Source organism: Camellia sinensis, chromosome 9 (genome assembly GCF_055761805.1).
Source record: "Camellia sinensis isolate YWXY chromosome 9, ASM5576180v1, whole genome shotgun sequence".
NCBI lineage: Eukaryota > Viridiplantae > Streptophyta > Magnoliopsida > Ericales > Theaceae > Camellia > Camellia sinensis.
Window position 1 is genome coordinate 177,012,961 of NC_138969.1, and position 11,902 is coordinate 177,024,862.

Genomic DNA, 11,902 nt, shown 5'->3' on the forward strand with positions numbered 1-11,902 from the left:
GTGTTGTATGAATACTGGGCGACGAAAGCCTCGGCCGTCTCCTCCCAACTCCGTTTCATAGAATCCTCCAACTTCACATACCAGATGGCTGTAATACCCGACAGGGTCCGACCGAAGAGAGATAATTTCTGGAGTCTCGTCAAGCCCATCGGGCGCAGAATATCAGAAAACAGCCTCAAATGAACCATCGGATCGCCCGAGCCATCAAAGCAATCTATGTGAGGCATTTTGAACCTGTCCAGCAATGTCACCACCGAATCAGTGTAACTGTCCTCGATGTCTGGGATGGAGTTAACGCCCTGGGCCCTTTTGAATAGCTTCTCAAGCTTGCTCAATTTTAATGCAGTCGGGTCAACTTCAAACTCAAAGGGGGCCTCGGTTTGGTAGGCCTGTACTTTGGAAGTCTAAGGTGGAGTGGGATCCACGGGGATGTCTGCATTCTCCTGGACATTGGCTACTGGGACGGAAGCCCTCGGTGCAGGAATTTCTACTGGTGGTGGGTGGGATGCAGAAGTTGTTCCCTATTGTGTTTGTTGCTGTTGCTGTTGTTGTTGAAGTTTGGCATTGAGTTCAGCTTGCTGGCCACAACCTTGGTCTGGCGGATGGTAACCTCCGCTTGGCAGGCAACATCCCGCTACATGGCCTCCATAGTCTGTTGCAGCTGATGCATCATGTCTTCTATACTCATACTGTCTAAGAAGTGCTGATCTATCTGTTTCGGTGAAGATTGTCTTGTTGAAGTAAAAACAGTACCCTGGGCCTGACTGTGCATAGGTGACGCAAATAAGGACTGCTAAATTGGCAACTGTTGAATCGGCGATCTATGCCTGACTGACCTTTTTTGCCTTGCCTCAGAAACACTGGTTTTCCTTAAATTGAATCTCTGACCTGGCAAAATCTATCAACACAATTCGAATGCACTCGGGGGATATTGGAGCCTTCTAAAGCTACGGCTCCAAGACTGCCCCTACAAAAGAGAAAGCAGCCAGCATCTCAGCCCAATTTCACTAGAACAGGTATGCGCATAGCTAAATGACTGTGCTCTCTACTAAATTTTGCCCCAAAATAGATACCCTCAAACACTGATGTCCTCAGACTGATACCCAGACTTGCAAACTGATACCTGCATTCCTGTAGAGACACACCCTAAAAGCACATATCAAGCAAGTAAGAGCCAAAACACCCCTATGGTGGGGTAAGGTTTCCCTGTCCTATCTTGTCAGGAGCTAGGGTTTCACTACGCATGCATGCAGTTTCAAACAACCTATATTCGGGTAAGCAACCTGTCCTAGTTTGGAACAGTCTCTAAGGCTTCCGATATGCAACTAGGTCGAATGGTCAAAGAGGGTGCCTCGGCAAAACCAAGGTTTGTGTTCCCATCGTGGCAGAGCCTGTAATCGGTCAACCTTATGGCATGCTTTTCCAAGCAAGGCTTTGGCAAACCGTTCAGGAATAGTAGATGGCAAACACTGTGACTTAGGCGCACCAATGCAAATGCAATGCAAAGAAACACATAAGTGTAAACAAAACAACATATCATGATGTTAGAGTCAAGTTCTCTAAATCCCAACGGAGTCGCCAAAAACTGTAGACCGCCCGAACTCTCTCCACGCGCCCCCCTTTTCGGACTGGGCGCGAATTAGATTCTAGCTACTACAGTCCGAACTCCTGTCACGGTTCTGAATCTAATCTCACAAAGTGCAATGTAAGACTGATAAATCACCAAAGAGTCCAAATCCGACAAATCATTTTGGAAAATTGATTTTAATCAAAAAACGCCAAACATGGACTGCCTTGCCAGATTTCAGAGTCGCCACCTAAATATTTTATTTGGGAAATTTAGGAAACCCTGACTCGTGGGCCACGTGTCCATCATCACCAAAGTTGCCTGGGCTCGGGAACTTGGGTACGAGACGGGAAGGTCCTGAAATGAGCACCCCCGCTCGCCCGATGAAAGATCGGCCTCTACTAAACATGATATGTTGTTTTGAAAACACATGTGTTCTTGTTCCGGTTATTTAGCTAATTTACTACGTGATGCGCACATGATAAAAGTATAGACTAAATCACTCGATTTGGAACAAAACATCTCATGTTTGTTTGTGAAAATGGTTTGAATTTGCCACCCTCAAGTGGTCTTAGAAATGCAGATTTGCCACCAAACAAGGTGGGCTTAAAACTCACATTTTGATGAATTGTTCCAATTCAATTAATGAAACCTTCATCCACAGGCATTCAAGCACTTTAGCATATAAACACATAGCCTCATAGCAAACATGCTATCATGGCAATCACCCACACTCATGCAAGGATGCTAAAGCGAAAACACTTACAGTGTACTCCGAGCAAAGACAGGAAGCTAGTAAGAAATGTGCATGATCCTAACTATGCTAAAATGCCTAATGAAACACATGCAAAATGCAACTAAGTAGGCTCGGCTACCTAATCATGACATATGAATGCGACATTTGATACATATATTCGAATAGGTATTGAAATACAATGCAGTTTGAATGATGCGCCGAGCCTGGTGCATGCAATATAAATGAATGATGCAAACATGCATAGCGTAAGGTATGCTAATCAAAATATGCCCTAAACTAACCATCAAAACCTGATAAGTAAAAGGGAGAAAGACGTGGAGTTGGAACACATTCACACACACACGCACACTTATTACAACATTTGCCCTCTCGACGGAGGGTTCGAATGAAAGAGAGCTAACTAGCTACGCTAATTAAGCTAACTATTATAAACCAACTAATTAACTAACTATTTTAGCTAATTAATTACAAACCAAATGAAATTGAATAACTAGCTAATCTAAGCTAATTAGAATATTACAAAGATGAATTGAATCAGCTAAACACATTAACTAATTAATTACAAAATGGCCTCGGGGGAGGGAGACATGCATGCTCGGTTTGCTTCGCCCGGAAATGCATTGCCTTGCCATAAGTTGTTTTTGTTTGCACTTGCGGTGACCTCAGAGCATCGAACACACTTTCAGGTTGCATCTGCTTCAAAACAAGAGCATTTTGGAAAATTTTGCTGCAAGTGGCCGGCTGGCCACTTCAACTGGTCGGCAGGCTACCTCAACTGGTCGACAGGCCAGTACAAGAAGTCGGCAGGCTAGTGCAAGTGGCCGGCTGGCCACTTCAACTGGTCGGTAGGCTACCTCAACTGGTCGACCAGCCAGTACAAGCAGTCGACAGGCTAGTGCAAGTGGCCGGCCGGCAACTTCCCTGTACAGAATCCCAACTTTGCTGCAATAGAGATCAACAAAAGCACAACAATGCATTTAAAAGGAAATGTGTGTGCAACTACTCTCCTTATCATTTCTCAAGCTCAAAAGAGCGTAGTACTCGACTCTCAAGCCACCAATCATGCATCTCAATGCACGATGGCCAAAGAGCCAAGCTCGCACAATGTTAGTGAATGCACAAACAAGACATAAGAGCCTCCACCTCTATCGTGCATGATCAAGAGGGTTGGCGACCAAGAAATGTAGCACGTTTCATCACTTTGAGTATGAAAGGTGCCACATTCCTTGTGTTTGGATTAACGTTTTATCTAAACACATGCAATGCAACACAAACATGTTATCTTGGCATGTTTTACTCCGATTCGTTTTGTTTACTCATTTTAGATAACTGATAAGTCCTTTAACCGATTAAGTCCAAAAGTGAAAACTCCTCTATTGGAAAGATGGACTGTCACGCCCCAAACCCGCCCCTAAAAGTTTGGGCATGATTGCTTCAGAGACGGACATCAAATTCAATATGTATAACGTATGGGGCCTGAACGAAAGCATTTAACAATGCAAAATAACATCCATTGAGCTAATATTAACATGCCAGGATCAAACACTTTATGTCAGGTAATTTAACGTATGATAAGCACACACATAATTATATATATACAAATATACTGACCCACTCCCGAGTCTGCGGATGTAACAAAACTATGATGAGGGAAGTATATCATGTTTTACAACATCAGGCAAAAGATTCAGTGCACTAAGCTAAAAGCTCCGCAAGGACTCCGCGAAAATGAATGAGCTTCGTCTAAACGTTTGGTTGTGGTGTAATGAGCAAAAGACGAGTGGTCTAAGCCGGACTAGGACTGACCTCCGGTTTGAGTACCTACAGAGACGGACATAACACGGAATGAGCGAAGCTCAATGAATAATAGTACTTAAACAATGTAATGATTAACTTGAACTATAATGTATATAATTGTAGAGAACATATGATTAATCTTATTTTGCAGCTATTTCCAGAACGGCCTTGGGCCCAATATTTAAACAGAGTGATTTCAAGCCCAGTAACATACAGAACGGCCTTAGGCCTAATAGATTTTACAGATCGGCCTTAGGCCAACAGAGTTTACAAATTGGCCTTAGGCCCAACAGATTTTACAGACACTACAAGAAATTGCACTTTTGGCGACTACTTTTGGCGACGACGTCAATTTTTCATCGCCAAAAGTATATTTTTGGTGACGCAATGATCAATTTTGTTGGTAAAAGTATACCTTTACCGACGCAATTTGTTGCCGTTGCTAAAAAGGCATAACATTATTTTAGCGCCAAATTTTTTGGTTGGTGCCAAAATTTCAAAACTTTTACCTACGAGGCTTATGTTTTAGCAACACAATGAGCATTGCTATTAGTGTGCGTACTTTTGGCGACAACAAGTTGGGGTGGGCAAAGAGTTAACCATTTAGCAAAAATGACACTATTCATCGGTAAAAGTTTTACTAGTGGAATGATGTGATTTAGTGATTTGTGTTTTTTATTATAATTTTTGAACGAGTCTTAAATATTTTAGTTACTGAATTGTAAAATTAAAATGATCATTGAATTAGATCACAAAATGAACCCATTGAGCCCAAACACACTCTTAAGTTGAGATGACTAATTTGAGATAATTTAAACTTTTTCAAAGAATATGATTAGATTATTAATTTCGATATATTTGTTTTTATTTTTAGAAACTAGTTTCAAATTTTTTTTCCCTAAAAAACTAAAAAAAAAATTGGGTGAAAAAAAAAAAAACTTATTATTTTTGTATATTTTTATCTTTTAGGTCATAAATACTTTTTAAAATTTTAAAAATATAATTTTGATTTTTATTGCTTTCAAATTATTTTTAATTTTTTCAAAAAAAACAAATCTAAATTTTTTTTAATCTTTTTAGGTCATAAATATTTTTAAAAATTTTAAAAATATAATTTTGATTTTTACTGCTCTGAAATTATTTTTAATTCTTTAAAAAAAAAACAAATCTAAAAATTGTTTTGAATATTTTATTTTATTTATTTTTTTGGGGTGATCTGCTGATCGGCGGTGGACATTTCCCTCTTAAAATTCCCTCCTTTTTTTTTCACTACAACAAAACTGGGTTTTTACGGTTTCACATCAACGACATACAGTAAATGCAAGCCGTGGTTTCTCACTTTTCCGACTTGTTTTTTTTGCATGTCGTAAATAATTTCCCAACCACGACATGTCTATTGCGTAGGTCGTGAATGCTAATAACGATGATTTTTTTACGGCTTGCAATGTTAGCCGTAAATAATAAAACATTTCTATGGCATGCATATGGCATGCCGTTAATACATTAACTATAAATGACATGCATACAATAGCCGTTAAAAATATTGAACATTCCACGACATACAAACAACTAGTCGTTAAAAATTATACTTTTTACGACGCACAAAATGTCAACCGTTTAAAATATTATACTTTTTACGGCACATAATTTATACCGCGAATGGTACGACTGAAAATTAAAAAAGTGCCAAAATGAGATACATGTGGCGCCAATGACCAAAAATATATTAGAATTTTTTTTTTTTTATCAAATTGTTTGGGTTCTAATTGGGTTAAGGAAGATAGAAAGCTGTAATCGGATAAAACTAGAAGAGAGGGAGAAGAGAGAGGGTTTGAACCCTCATGTCTCTGCAAAAACTCTTCAAACCCCTACCCTCTCTCTCCATCAGACCCCAAATCCCAAACCCACCTCTCTCTTTTTTTCATCTCTCTACAAAAACTCTTCAAAACCCTCACTCTCTCTCTCTCTCTCTCAGACCCCAAATCCCAAACCCAAACCCCAAACGACATAACAACGAGTGAGAAGGAGAAGATGGACAAAGAAAATACACATAGACAGAGCTCTAAGCTAGAAGAAAAGAACGAAGAAAGAGAAGTAACGATGCAGACAGTAGACGGCCGAAAGGAGACGGAAGAGACGAACGCACGCGAAGAAGAACACTTCCACCATTCAATCAGGTTTGTAGATTCAAACTAGGGTTTTGATTTGGGGATATTCACTGAAAAATCAAGGTTTTGATTGAGCAACTCCAAAATTATGTAAAATTAGAGAACCTTAAGGAACTCTAGGTTCTTGAATTAATTTTGAAAGCACGCGACTGTATTGTTTTAGATTGTGAATCTATTCTTTTTTTTATAAACTTCTTGAATCTGAGTTGGGAAAAATATGTTCAATGTTAATTGCGTATTGTGAAATTGGATTCTTTAATGGGTTGAACACAATTTTTTTTTAAAAAATTTGTTAATCTAAAACAATTGTTGTTCTGTTACAAAAATTAGGATCCTTTAACTTAGTTGTGATTGTATAAAAAGAAATTAAAAAAAAAAATTCTTGAATCTAAAATTAGAGAACCCTAAGGGAATTCCAGGTTCTTGAACTAGATTTAGGAAGGAATTGAACTGGGAATAGGTTTATCGATTTTGTTCGATATCGTTAACTGATATTTGGCATTCTTATTCTCTTTCTAATGGTAAGCTTTAGATTTTCAGCTAAGTTATCATAAATTCAATGAGTCTCAAAGAGAACAAGCAGTTCTGAAGTGATTGCAACAGGGTGAAATTGTGGCCCAAATCTGTGATGCAGGAACACCAGGCATAAGTGATCCTGGTATGGAATTGGTGAGCATGTTATAATTTTCTGTTTGTTTGTGATGAGAAGAACTGAATGTTCTCCTTTGGAAAAATGACGGCTGTCATGTCAATCTCTACTCGACTGCATTACATTTGAATCCTTATTGTTAGCTTGTAAGGTTTACATCACAGTACTAGAGCATATATATACACCTCCATATGCTATCATGGACTTTACCACACTTCATTCCTGCACACATTAATCCTATACTCTTTGTTGATGTAATTTTTTTATTTTTTTTGGTTATGTTTGATTGTTCGACTGATTTGGTCACCCTAGTCTGCTAATATAGCGCACAAATATAGCAGGGGAAGACAACTGTTTGTAATTTCCACACACTCGTACACTTTAATTTATTTTCTTCTTTTATTTTGGTTTACTAAATTTTATATTGTAATAATTGACAATCAATTTGGTATTTTCTCTAGTTCACATAGATTGAAAGCATGTAATGCTCCTTTTGGATAAACCAAATCTCTTAAGATCTAGGATCCCAGAAACAATCACAACTTTCATTCTAATGGTTTTTTAAATAATCTTTTTGCAATAATATGACCTTAAAATTGTAAATTCAAAAATATTGCTAACTTTAATTTGTAATGTGTCCTCTAAAAGTTTGAAAGGAACTCAGATTTTAGTCGAGATGACAGTTTAATTGGATGCTTCATGGGTTAATTAATTGATATGGACATAAACAATATATTTTGGAAACTTGATGTAGATTAAGTTATGTATGGATGAAAATATTCCTGTTATTCCTATCCCTGGTCCTTCTGCTTTTGTTGCTGCACTTTCTACCTCAGGGTTTGCTACTGACGAGTTTACATTTGGTAAGTTGCTCATGAATTCGACGCCCTTAGTGTTGGCAACAATTTGGGGATAGTGGTAGGCTAGTAGCTAATATCATATGTATTGTTGGTTGTCTGTAGTTGGATTTCTGCCCAAACATACCGGATCAAGGAAGGAGAGGTTGATTGTATCTGCAAAGGAAGTAGCAACACAGATATTCTGGGTATGCTTGGTTTGGTTTTGGGAGAATAGTTTTTATAAATAGTAGAGGGACTAGAAAATTCTTTTTAATATAAAAAATTTATGTTACAGTATCTTTGATATGATTTAAGTTTCATTTTAAAATGTTTTCATTGCGTATTTATGTCTTGGATGACTACTAAATTAGTTACATAAAAAATGAGGATGTGTGTGAACTTATCATGTCAGCTTGTTAAGCATATGCCATGGTCTTGCCCTTTCTTGTTCTTAATCTAGTAAGAGATGGACGTGTCTAGGTCCAGTCCAGTTTGTTTCAGAGGGCAAGCTTATTTTTTCTTTGAACATTGGCATTATAGTGTTACGTTCTATGTGTTCTTTAGGCATTTTGTTTTGTTCTTGTAGTTCTAAGAGATCACAACTCTGTGCAACACATGAAGGATTGCTGAGAAATAATCATCATTTTCTTAGATCAAGCAAAGCTAAAGTATTGTGAATTTAATTTTGAGAAATATTTCAAGCAAACTATATCTATTAACACTGTAAAAATTCATTTACTATATCTATTCAGAGATATCACTTGATAAGGATTGGTGAGCTTATTAGTTGACCCTTTGCTTTGGTCTTTCATTTACTTTGATGTATTTTCATCTTTTAAATACCTGGATTAATGAATGTTCTCTAGTATTCCAAGTACAGTTGGAAAAATGACGTTGGAAACTGTTGGTATTGGGACAACTGTTTGCATGAAGGAATTAGATATTCAACCAAATTAAATGAAGTTTGTATATGTTGTTGGGATTGTGCACACAAATCCATTCACCATTTATGTCTATAAGCTCTATCAAGAGCTAGATTCCCCATTGTTTTATAGGCCCTTGCTTAGTTCCTCATCAATTCAAGCCACATTCTTCTCGACCTTCTTGACATCTTTGTGTTGCCTTGTGTTAAAGTTAAATCACTTATTACATCAAAATAAGAAGGAATAAAAGTCAATCCTAATAAGTTTTCACTATGACGCAGTCGCAGTCATAACTCACTCGAGAACCGTATAAATGTGTAGTCATAGATTCCCTAGGGGCACCCCCCTGGGGGCGGGAGGCGGGAGGAAGGGACTAACTAAATAAATTTTGGTTTATAAATTTACTTTTATTGGCAGTGCAAGATTTTGGCTCCTATGTTTTCTATATATTCCTATCATTTCTTCTCCATTTAACCAAAAGATGCACGCTGCCTGAGGATTAGTTATGACCGTTGTTTTGATGTTTTGCAGAAAATGTGCCATAGCTCAAGAGATGACAAAAATACATGAAGAGGTGGGTTTGCATTTTAAGTTATTTGCTATAGTTTCTGTTCTCTTTGATAATTGTTGTTGGTTGCACATGGTTTTTCTAGAAATTCACTATGTTGCTGGTTATATACCCTGCAAATCTGGGATGCATTTATGAAGTCAGTGGTTTCTCCCAATTGATACCCTTCAAAATATTTAGTCCCATATTTTACTTGACTATAATACTACAATGATACTCTTTTAATGACTTAGACATGTTAGTATGTTGTGACAATCATGGTATGTAAGTGGATAAACATATTTTCACTGTTGGTCATGTCAGCATGTCTGCAGGTGTTGTTCTCTTTTGATTTACTAATATAGATCATGCCTTTATAGTTTTGGTGTGGAACTTTGGAAAAAGCCAAAGGAGCATTCTTGACTCGCCAACCAAAAGGAGAAATCACATTCTTGATTGAAGGAAAGGCAAATTGTGTAGTGAAAGCTCCATCTGAGTCTCAGCTTGAGAATGAACTGAGAGAGTTAATCTCTGGAGGGCAATGTCTTTCGTCAGTATTCTATTTTTTCTGTTTGCAGTGTATATTTAAATCTGTGAAGAGTTAAAACTAATGGTTGCATTTGCAGGGTCACTTGCTGGCATCCTTCCCACTATATGTATCATTTCACAAGAATATGAAGGAAACTGATGTAGTGATGCTCATTTTGGACTTTTATTGGTCATTAGGAACTTTACTAGTGTATAAGTGCTTCTATGAGTTTGCAAAGGGGTATTGTTTGTGAAACCAAAATGTTACTTTATCTTATCTATTCTATGAGTAGGAACAGATTATACTAGGTAAAGTTTAAACTTATGGCATAATTGGAGGGGCTGATTAAATCTAAGGAGAAAGGAATGTGCAATGTGGTATCATGCTTGCCATATAAAACTTCCCCTTCATTTTTCACTACTTCTACGTTACACATCACTCTAGAAGCACTTATTTATATCGATCCTAGCCTTATTCTATGAGAATGTCCTATGTTACATGGACTCGGCTACAAGTACTAGGGGTGTATGTGTGTGTGTCTAAGTATTAGACCTTTGTAAATCTAAATCTGAGGATATAGGGATATGTATCCAAAAGAGGGATATGTATCCAAAAGTTGGATATGAGAATGAGGACTCGTCATGGACACATATATTGCATATTGTATAATATTCTTGAATAAGATGTGGTAAATTATGTTAAAATGTACTTGAAATTAAATAGAATTTAGAGAAAATACAGAATTTTCATCTCTTATCTATGTTAGAGCTACAAATGTTTCTTTACTAGCTAATGTGAAATTCTTATTCTTCAAATATCACAAAAAGTTTGAGGATTTGGGAGACACATGTCCTACACCCTTATCTTTGTCATATCCGGTAGACACGGATACTTTAGAAGAAGTAGAAGAGTCCATGTAACAGGGAATGTCCTCTGCAATCTTTCTTTTCTTGTGGACAATAATAGATAAAAGAAATTGGAAATGGTCACTTTTAAGTCTTAGCCGCCAAGTTTTATTAGTCTCATTCCTACATTTAATTTTGCTAAATTTATACGCCACAGATTCTTATTCTGCCAAAGCTTTAGATCCTATTTTCTAACTTTAAAATAACTTTTTTGTTTTCTCAAACTTAAATCATGTTGCTAACCATTTAACGAACAACATAGGAATTCTCTTGGGTATGCTTAGTAAGTTAGCCAATTCAAAAAATAAGGTGTTTAGTACCAATTCTTTGATGATGTAAAGCCTATTTGCTATATTTATTTGGTATGTCGGAGGTGAGATTGTATGCTTTGGCCAATGGTCTATGTTAAATGTTCAAGCTAATCATGTCTTATTCTTCACTAGTTTGTGAGGAATATATGAAGTGATTGATTTCATGGAGTGCATTGTCAGTGTGATAATTGCATTGTTGGCTTGAAGTGAAACTTCTCTTTTTGGATGTTAGAGAAAAGCATTGGCTACAATTTGTTTGATTTTTGAAAATAAGATTCCTGTCTGAAGGATGATTGATCTGATAGTAGTATAGGAAATTTGACCCAATGAGTAGTTATTTTGCTGTGGGCTAGCCTTTCACAAGTACATTGTCTTCTACATTAATATTATTTTTGAGCCAATAACTTTTATGATTACATGCATCTAGGCAGTCAAGTTGGCTGCTGGAGGATATTCCATGCGAAGAAAAGAGATATATTCACTCGCACTAAGGAAATTTGGAAAGCAGGTTGACAAGGAGAACTGATGCAGATTATATGGTAATTCTAACTGCTTTTATGACTTTTGTTTTCCTGTCATTAAAGATTTCAAAGTTCATCTCTCTACAATTTTTGCTGGCACTTGATCTTTTTGGTTGTTGCTGGCAACTGCTGCACGCAAATCCCTTTCTCTTTTCTTGTCTTCCACATTGCCCTTTGTTTTTGGGTAATGCATGGCCATATGGGTGTTTAAGGTGAAAATAATGCAAAAATAGTTAAAATTCCGATGCACTTTCCTTGTATTCTTAAACATTTTTACACATTTCTATACACTTTTTATACATTTTCTACACTTTTTACACATACATTATGACTGATGACCACCCATTGGTTGGTCATTAGCATATCTCTTGTTTTCTTTATATATGTCA

General features: G+C 37.0%; 1 pseudogene; it reads left to right on the forward strand.

Moving 5' to 3' along the window:
• The first annotated feature begins 429 nt into the window (after positions 1-429).
• On the forward strand, positions 430-11,518 carry LOC114291261 (uncharacterized; annotated as a pseudogene).
• The last annotated feature ends 384 nt before the right edge of the window (positions 11,519-11,902 follow it).